This window comes from Manis pentadactyla, chromosome 9, assembly GCF_030020395.1.
Source record: "Manis pentadactyla isolate mManPen7 chromosome 9, mManPen7.hap1, whole genome shotgun sequence".
Classification (NCBI taxonomy): Eukaryota; Metazoa; Chordata; class Mammalia; order Pholidota; family Manidae; genus Manis; species Manis pentadactyla.
Genome location: NC_080027.1, coordinates 121,019,211 through 121,029,160, shown reverse-complemented (window position 1 = coordinate 121,029,160; position 9,950 = coordinate 121,019,211).

Sequence of the window (9,950 nt, the reverse complement as noted above, 5' to 3'; positions counted from 1 at the left end):
CCCTAAACAAACCCATTATGCAAAGGTAACCCACTTATGTTACTGTAGGGACCTTGGGAAGAGGGCTCTGGTTCCTCGCAGCACATGTCCCCGGATCGCCTGTCCTCCACGGCCCCACATGTGCAGATCACTCCGGTCGCAGCATTTAGATTCAGTGTCATCGCACCCCAAGTCTTGTCCATTCTTCACCATTTGAAAGGCGTCGAGCCCTTTTCCAGGCCCCCATGCTCTTGGCCTCTGTCTCACTAAGGCTACCTCTCAGTTTTGCCTGAATCGAAGGGAATTTATGTTTGTGTCTGACCTTATCCCACCCTCAGAGAGCAAACCCTGAAGGAGTGATGAACGTGCAGCCCCCGTGGCAGCCCCCTGTGTGCTCCCAAGCCCTCCATCGGCTTTGTTCTCCATTCTCCTTAACAGAAAATCAAACTGGCTTGAGCAACTATCCCACCCATGGGGAGAGTCCGCATCCACCACTGCCTATCTCGGGGTGCTCTGGAGACCACTGCCTCTCTCGGGGTGCTCCGGAGGGTTTATCTTTCCACTCACCACTCCCACCAACTTTGCTCCCTCTGAAATCTCACTCACATCTCAGCTACTCTGGTTGTCTCCTCTTTTGTGCACAGATCTCTATAGGGAATATTGGCCTTTTTTGTTTTATTTCCCCAGACACACTGCAATGAGGCTCTGCTGTGCTGCAGGCTGTCACTGAACTTTCCATATAACATGGGCTTAAAGTTTTAGGAAAACCTACTCACCACGGAAGGCATCATCTGTCTATGGTCTTTGAAGCCATTACCGGCTCCCGCTCCTAGAAATTCCTTTTGGTTGATGCTTATTCTGGTTTCTCAGGAACAAGGATTTGTGGGTAACTAGTTTCCATGGGAGGTGACCCCAGAGAGCAGTGTGAGTAAATGAGTCGTAAGAAGGGAAAGGAAGAGCAGCGTAAAGAGGGTGCATTGATGAGGAGGTCATTGCCGTTGCTAATAGAAACTCAATCGTGCTGACCACCCTCTAAAGCATGTGGAACACAGTTCTGACTTATCCTTCCAAGGATGAGGACCTCAGGTATTCACCCACCAATTTCCTCCTCGTGCTGGTGAAGGCTTGCTCCAGGAGTTTGCCTTCCAAGTACATCTGACTCTTAGTGCGGGTGAGCTGAGAAGGTTCCTGAGGATGGAATCACCACCAGGCAGACACACGGTGACACCATGGGGCTGCTTGCAGTCACCTGCAGGGTAGGGGTACGGGCAGAGCGCAGCTGACCTCTTCCACAGCCGCCTTCTCTCCATGGCTCTCTGGTCACATCTGTTCTAGTCTATCACCCTTTCCCGACCCACACCTCTCATTTCCCTTTACCAGAATCCTCCGTAGTGTGTTTAGCCATGTCACTGCCAACTAGGGGCAAGCCCTGGGAAGAAGAATGTTTTACTGACACAGAGAAGATGGTTTGGATATTGGGATGGGTTGAGAAATAATAATTTTTCCCATATTCATAAATGAAATTAGGATTCCTATTATCTTAAATTACCTTCCACACCATTTTACTAGTGGATTAGAATTGAATAGCTAAGTAGGCTTATATTACCATATTATGAATGTCTTCATATGACGTATTATCTACCTCAACCATTGTTCATCTGTACAGGAGAAATAGTTGAAGGTTTTAAATGCTGATCCTTCATGTTTCCTTTCTTAATATTCCTTATGAGTTTATAAGAGCAGTGCAGAGACTTATTTTCACACTGATACAAATTTTCCTCCATTTTTTTATTCTTTTATTTAAATATTTTTAAAATTATCTAAAATAAGTGCATGCATGTCCAAACAAATATTGAAACAATAAATGTGGATATAAATAGCTTGACTCAATTTCCCTCTTCTTCCCTTTTTTAAATTTTAACTTTTGTATGTAATTCTATAAATTATAAGCCACATTACAAGTGCAATGATTTCTTGAACTATCAACTTTACCTTTAATTAATTTAAATATATGAATGTTTAACAAAGTGGTGTACTAACTGGACCCACACAATTACTTTTCCCTAGTCCCAGAGAACTGCTGTCACGTCTTGCAGCAATATTTTCTGGTATTTATCAGCATTTTTAGATAGTTTATTTTTCCTTCTTTTTTCATGAATGATCCATTTATTGATTACAAAGATTCAATCTTCTAATTTAATTATTTGATTTTCCTCCCTTGTTCTTCCAACAGTTATTGCACAATTTTAGGTAAATCAATAACTGTGACATGTTATAACTGCATTGAACCACTGAATGAACCAGTTGAACCATTGAACCAGTGTTCTGTGAGCATGTTTCCTTTCTTTCCAACTTCCTTTTATTTTATTCTGCTGTTGACAGTGCCCTTTTTAGTGGTATTGTTTGCTTGCTTGCTTATTTTCTGTATTTCTATTTCCATTTCATCCTAAATGCTCCAAGAGATTTTTCAGTGTACCAAAATTGTTCCAAGGTTTAGAAACATCACATGCTTATCAAATCCCCTCTCTGCCCCTAGACCTTTCCCCCAAGCCTTCCATTCTCCCACTTGGTCTTAGTTTGGATCCCACCAGAAGCAGACTCTGAAACTAAAATTAATGTGTAAGTAGTTTGTTTGGGAGGTGCAGGTGACACCAGGAGGTGAGTAGGGCAGTGAGGCAGGGAAGGGAGGGAAACCAAGAAGGGATGTTACCAAGCGAGTTAGGGTGACTGGAGCCCAGTCCCAGGGGAAACTGGTAAAGAGGTTAAACTCACACCTCAAAGAACTCACCCTAAGGCAAGGGGACTAGGTTATTGATATAACGTCCATCAGTTGTTAGCTGAGATCTGCTTCTGCAAGGTGTTAAATTACCTTCCTTCTGCTCAGTGAAAATCAGAGTAGCTTTAAGTGGTTTTGGAAAAAGTCTGGGCAAAAGCAAGCAGAACCGGCAGCTGGAAGTTGTCCAAACTGTGCTGAAGTGGTAGGGCCCTAGGGATATTGACAGCACGTTGGACGGTGTCTGCTACACGCTTCAACATGCAGTGGATGCTCTCACATCTGCAGACTCGCTTTGGTTACTTTCTCTGGTTCTTGGATCCATGCTTTTCTCTTTTATGATTTTCATGTTGCTAGAGCCCATCATTTAGGAACTACCTGAGAAATGATGCATAGGAAGTAAAATTTTGTGTCCTAGCATATGTGAAACTATCTTCATTTTCACACTTGATTGGTAGTTCGGCTGGGTGTAAAGACTGGCTTAAAAATAATTTTCCCTCTCAATTTAAAGCATGTCTCCATTATCTTATACTTCCAGTGTAGCTTCTGAGAAGTCAGAGCACATCCTGACTTCTGACCTGATTTTTCTCCCCACTCTGGAAGCTTTTCAGTATATACTTGTTACCCACGACATTCTAAAATACCATGTTGATGTACTTTGCTGTATTTTATCTTAGCATTCATTATGCCAGTTCTTGATGAGCCCTTTTAATCTATAAACTCATGTTCTTCTTTTCTGAGAAATTTTCAAATATAATTTCTTCAGCAATGTTTCTTCACTGTTTTCTCTTTATGGAAATCCAATTAACCTGATATTGGCTCTCCTCACTGACCGTCTACTTCGGTTATGTTTTTCTGACTTCATTTTTACTCTCAACCCTCCACACACTTTTTGGGAAATTTCCTTGGTTTTATATTCCAGTACTTTTGTTGAATTTTTCAATTTCTTTTGAGAATATTTTATAATATTTTCCAAATGGTTTTTATTCTTTTCTTCTCCATTAAAAAAAAAATAGTATCTGGTGTAACTCTAGGGGGAAAATATGTTCCCAGCCCAGGGCAAATAGCCTTTGGAGCCAAAATTAGTTAAAGGGAGAAAGAAAGTGGGAGAAACCTGTTTATTGCTTTCAAGCAGATGCCTGCTTCTGCTCACCAGTGGCTCTCATGACCCAGCTGCAAAAGGATCCCACCACGCCTCTCCCATCCCAGTGCGCACTCGCTCCCGCCCACCTATGGACATGGAGTTAGATTACTTCTCTCCATCCCTTGGAAACAGCTATTGACATGGAGATGCACTAAGCTCAGGAGAGAGATTTTGGAAATATTGCAATTTTACGCACTCTTTGTCTTTCTACCTAGATCCATTTGTGTCTCCCTGGAGCTATTTGTAATAGAGAAGTGCTATTCTGCAACTTTGTTTATAATCATTGGTCAATTGTTCTTTTTTAAGAGTGAGGCTTGAATAATCTCATTTGAAGTTCTGTGCATCTGAATGAGTTTTGCTAACAGTAGGTTTGCTTGCAACAAAAAGGAACAGTGAGGCATTTTTAAATAAATTGTGGTCCTATCAGAGACTGTTAACTGTTTTCCTTTATTAATCTCCCCTGTTTATTTTAAGGAAGAGAATCACTTCCACCATTTTAAATATCAGCTGGGCACATGGCTCCTCAGCTAGAGCCTCCTTTGAAGCAAGCTCTCAATGGGTGTAACTTCCTGGTTGCTTTGGTAAAAAGAAACTTCTTGCCCTCCGTTTCCTCTTACCTCATGCTAAGGGCTGAAATGTTGACAGGGTGCTGGTGAGCCAATTTCCGCCATATTAAGGAGGACAGCACCCAGGTGCTGTTGAAGCAACCAGAAGGAAGGGATGTGGTCCTTGGCTGACCATGTTGGGCGGAACAGCTGACCGTTCTAAGTGCCCTTATGCCTCTTCTTTAATGAAAGAAAAATAAAGTTCTACAGGGTTTGAGTCACTGAGTTTTTAGGTGTCCTGTCTCCTCAGAAGTATGGGGTGGAGAATCTCCAAATACTAGTGTTTATTAATGTTTTCTTTGTCACTGTCCAGTTTCTCCAAAGGAACATCCTCCAGTCTTCTCCCTGCTTGTTTACAACTTCAGTTCCTACTATGTCAAATGAGGAGATTACTGCTTCTATGCTCTCTTTGAGTTATATTTTCTTCCTATACTCCTTAGCCTATTTCCACCACCACATGACTTTTGTACGATTAACATGGAGGAAACTTTAATTCTTTCCTGAAATAATTGCTCCCATCCCTAGAGGGCAGAGCACTTACATTTGTTTCCTTGTTTTAGGTGAATGCTACACCTTCCACTGGGACTAATTCCTTTTTGAATTTCTCCCCGAGATTGGCCTACCGTGGTGCTAAATCAATATACCATGAGTAAAAAAAAAAATGTATCAAGTTACATGAAATGTGAGTTTGGTGCTGAAGTTTAGTTTGGCCTGAGAGAAGTTAGCTACAAAAACTCTGCTGCCAACTATTTGCTTTAAGAAAACAATTTAAAACTAATTGAGTTACTTCTGTTCTAGGTTTAATAATCACAGGGGTAATGAAATTGGTAAACTAGAGGCTCTGCCATGAAAAATTGTAACTGAAGGAAGACTCTCTTGATGGTACTGTCCATTTCGTATTTATGGGAGCAAAACGTTATTTTCTAGGATTCCTCTGAATCCACCAGTTACTGTCCCTTGTCCTTCATTCCCACCAATTTTAGGTAAATAACCAGCTTTTTGATAATGATAATGAGCCTATTTGCAGATTTAAAGATGTGATGAATTGTCCTTTATTCAAAACATATTTAAATACTCTTGAGTGAATTTATTTAAAAAATTTTATTTATAATTTTTTTTCTTGGAAACTTTAAATGTCATCTAGCTCAGTACCTCAATATCTATTTTTAATATATGCCAAAATGTGCATATGTCAGTCTGGGTCCATTCAAGAGTTAGAAACCAAATAATGATTTAAAGAGGGGACATTTAATATAAAGAGTTATTCGATCATGGTAAAAGAGTAACTACTGGAGATAAGAAAACTCCATATGGCACCCTAGGGCTGTGGGAAGGTACTCAAGGAAGGGCAGACTTCAAAGGGGAACCCCCTTCCCAAGGCCAGGGTTTAGAAGTCATTAGAAAAGCTGTAATTGCAACCGCCGAGATGCCAGGAAAGTTCACTAGTTACCTGGACCAGAGCTAGTCTACAGAAACCAATCCTCCAGAAAGCAGGCTGGTCATAAGTGGGCTGAAGCCTGTGACTACATGTGGGCCTGTTCCTGGCATAGGGCACTGGAGCATTTTGTGTCTCTCAGGTGAACTGTACCTAGTGACCAGGTGGGCAGGTGTGCAGACTGATAGGGAACCCTGTGGCAAGCTTGCCAGGCAGAGATGGGGTGCAGGCAAGTGGCAGCTGGTGACCAGGTGTGCAGGCCTGCAGACAGAAGGCTGTTGTGGCAAGATGCCCGGAATGGTACCCACGTCAGGAGGACCACAGGAAGGTGATGGCCATCCAGTTCAGGGATGCAAGGTTGCCATGGACCTGTGCATTCTGGGCACATGGCTGGGGGCAGGATGCCACTGGATATCCTCCCACTCACACGGCCAACCCCCTTAAAGCTGCAGGAAACAGCAGGAGCGTGCTTTCTTCCAACGATGTCCCTCTAGCCCCCTCTACTGAGAAAGGTGAATTAACATCATGTTCTTTGTAAAGCAGAAATGTTTAAAGAAGTCTGTTCCTTATCTCAGAGCAGCAGTGAATGGTGAATTCAGAGCCAGAGAAGGCCATACATTGGTAACTGGCACAGCATGATAACTTAAAGTTATAAAGATAAAAATGCAAAGCCAAAACTACTCAAGGATTATAGAGAGTTAGTCTTATGGAGAACAAAATGCCAGAAAAGTAGTGGCAAATTTATTAAAAGTTAGATATATATATATATATATATATAGTAATTTTGTTTGAGTTTATTTTCAGGCAAGGAAGAAATGGGAAATATGATTATGTATTTCCTATTGTTTGACATAAAGAAACATAGTTCTGAAAAATGGAACTTTTTTGCTCTTACTGAAGTAGATAATATTAAAAAAGAAAATTAAAATTTATCTCATGGGTTATTTTATAAGGAACAGCAAATAACATAACGGAAAACGTCCTTACCAATTACGGAGCTATTCTCCCCCTAGCCAAACACATGAGCCTTTATTAGAACTAAGTTGATCTATTAAAACACAGGCTGAGATTGATGCTTTTTCAAGGAGTTAAGCTACTGATATTCAGACACATCGCTACGAAAGCTTTATTTTGAAGCAGAGACTGTGGAACATATAGAGAAATGAATGAATAACATCTCTGTTAGACTAATGGTTCCCCAGTTTTCTGCACATGAGAATCACCTGGAGTATTTAAAAAATAATTCAGATCCTTGAATCTTTACCAGATGTATCTGATTAGGGTATAGGGTCTGGGAATCTGCATTTTAACAAGCACAAGGCATGTTTTGGGAACTGCATCACCCAAGGTTGCAATCTCTCCCTGGGGACACCCCGACTTCCATGGATAGGTTGATATAGTTGTTCAAAGACCCACCTTCCTTGACTCAATCCTGGATATTTTTGAAGGGTCACCCCATCTTCAGAGTACTCTGTGTATCCATTGAATCTTCTGGCACAAATCCTTCCCAGTTCAACTTCTCCCTCCACCCAGTCCTGCACCCCTCATTCCTTACGGGCACTGTTCCTGAAAGGGCTCCTCAGGAATCACAGGCATGTGAACCTCCATCTCAGAGTCTGTTTCCCAGGGAACCTAACCTATGACATGTTCACTGAGCATTTGGATTTCTTATTTTTTGATTTACTTGTTCTATGCTTATGTTTTTGTTTGATAGCTCTATTTTTGGAGTGATTTGTGAAGTCACTTTTCTATTTATAGTTTATCTTTTATCTTTGTATTTTATATTTATATCTATCTTATATTTAAGACATTAAGTCTTAATCGTTATATATGTTTTAGTTATTTTTCATAGCTTTTCATTATCATCTCTAAAAGAGTTTCATAAAAGAGTGATGTAAAAAATCATATTCCAATTAAATATTTCTTTCTCCCTTTTTCCCAGCTTTGATGTAAAGTTTAAAAGCATTATACTGCCAAAGTTTATGCTCTTCACGGATATTTAGAGTGCTCCCAAGACACATTTAAAAACAGAAAATCATTAGGTAAAAGTAAGCTATCAAGGTTGCCCAGAATCAGATCCATGCGGAAGAAGTTCCAGAGGAGCAGGTAGGGAATGAAACGGCAAAGGGCCAGAGTGAGACTCAGAGGGAGCACCTGGGGGTTCTTTCCCCTACTTCTGAAGTTTTGTTGTAAAGAAGAAAATATTGGAAATCTCATTGGCAAACACGTAACCATCCTCACTTATAAACTGCAAAGCCTTCAGAGGGTCTGACTACAGCAAGAGGACACTTGTAGTCAGAACACCTCATTATGGTTAATATTTGAAGAAGCAAATATTGAATAATAATATTTGCATCATGTTTTAATTACCAGCAACACACTTGGCTTTAGAGTACAATTGATATACCCATGTGCTTAGTTTTTGAATCAAGTCTGAATTCAAACCTTTCGAGAGTGTTTGGAAACTAGAACAATCTAGAAAGATCAAGTGTGACTCAGTCTGTAGGAAACTATGGTTCATTTCTACAGAACTTCTTATCTTATCCAGCCATTTAGTTTCTGTTCACCTCTAAAACGTATCTCTAATTTGTTCCCTAAAGCCGTTAGTCCTCAGACCATCCCAACTTCCGCCTACAGAATCTGTTTCTTCACGCCCCACCCCCTCCTTGCCTTATTACTTCTTTGCATGTATCACCCCTCTTCTGATGATTAGTAGCCATCACTTCCTGTCTGTCTGTTAATTTGTTTGCAAAATAAGAATGTATCCCTAATTATTAGTGTTAATTTGTTATTTCTTTTTATAAATGGGATCATGCAATCTGTATGATGTTGTATCTGAGTTCTTTTGTTCATGTTTGTGAGATTCATTTACAGAGTGTATAGCTATACTTGGTTCATTTTCATTGCTATATATTATTCCACCATGTGAGCATACTACAACTTACTGATCCATTTCCTGAAGGGTGGAATTTAGACTGTTGCAGTTCTTTGGCTATTACACAACTATGAATATTCCTGTATGTGTCTTTTGGTGCACATGCTGGTTGTAGAGTGTGTTTATTTAACTTTTATAGATAAATTTCCAAAATCTAGACTTTTATCTTGGCTACGCCACTATATGTATGACCATTGACAGTTACATCAACTTTCTCTCCCTTGATTTTGTTTCTGATAAAATGGAGAGAATGATAGTGCCTACCTCAGAGAGCTAACAAATAAGTGTTGGACATAGGCATATTTGGTAACTATTATTATAATTATTAATATTATTGTTAGAAAAAGAGTGGGTGGAAAGAATAATCTGCAGTATCTATGTATAATTTGTATTCAGTATTTTTCTCCCCTAAATATCCTGACCTATAGTTGGCATATAATATTATGTTGGTTTTGGGTGTATAGTATGGCAATTTGACAATTAGACACTCTACAAAATGTTCACCACAGTAAGTGTAGTTACCATCTGTTAACATACAAAGATATTACAAAATTATTGAATATATTCCCTAAGCCATACTTTTCATCTGCATGACTTACTTATCTTATAACAGAAGTTTGTACCTCTTTATCTCTTTCACCTATTTCACCGGTCCTTCCAACCTCATGGCAACCACCAGTTTGTTCTCTGTATTTATGTCTATTTCTGTTTTGTTTGTTTGCTTGTTTGTTTTATTTTTTTAGACTCTATATGTAAGTGACATTGAATAGTATTTGTCTTTCTCTTTGTGACTTACTTCATATAGCATAACACATTCAAGGTCATCCACGTTTGATATCTTTTCCTGCACATCACAAGATGCTCAAAAATAGATTTTCGTATCTTTGTATCTAAAAGTTGAGTGTTGGCCTGGAAAATTTCATCATTCACTGAAACTAAGTATTTGCATCCCATTGTAACACTCATTCAACAAAATATGTGCCTGGAGGTACTCAAGGATGAGTGAATATGTGGCATACATTTAAGGCTTTTCTTTCTTATTATTCCTTAAAATTGTGGCCTACCTAAACTTTACTGTT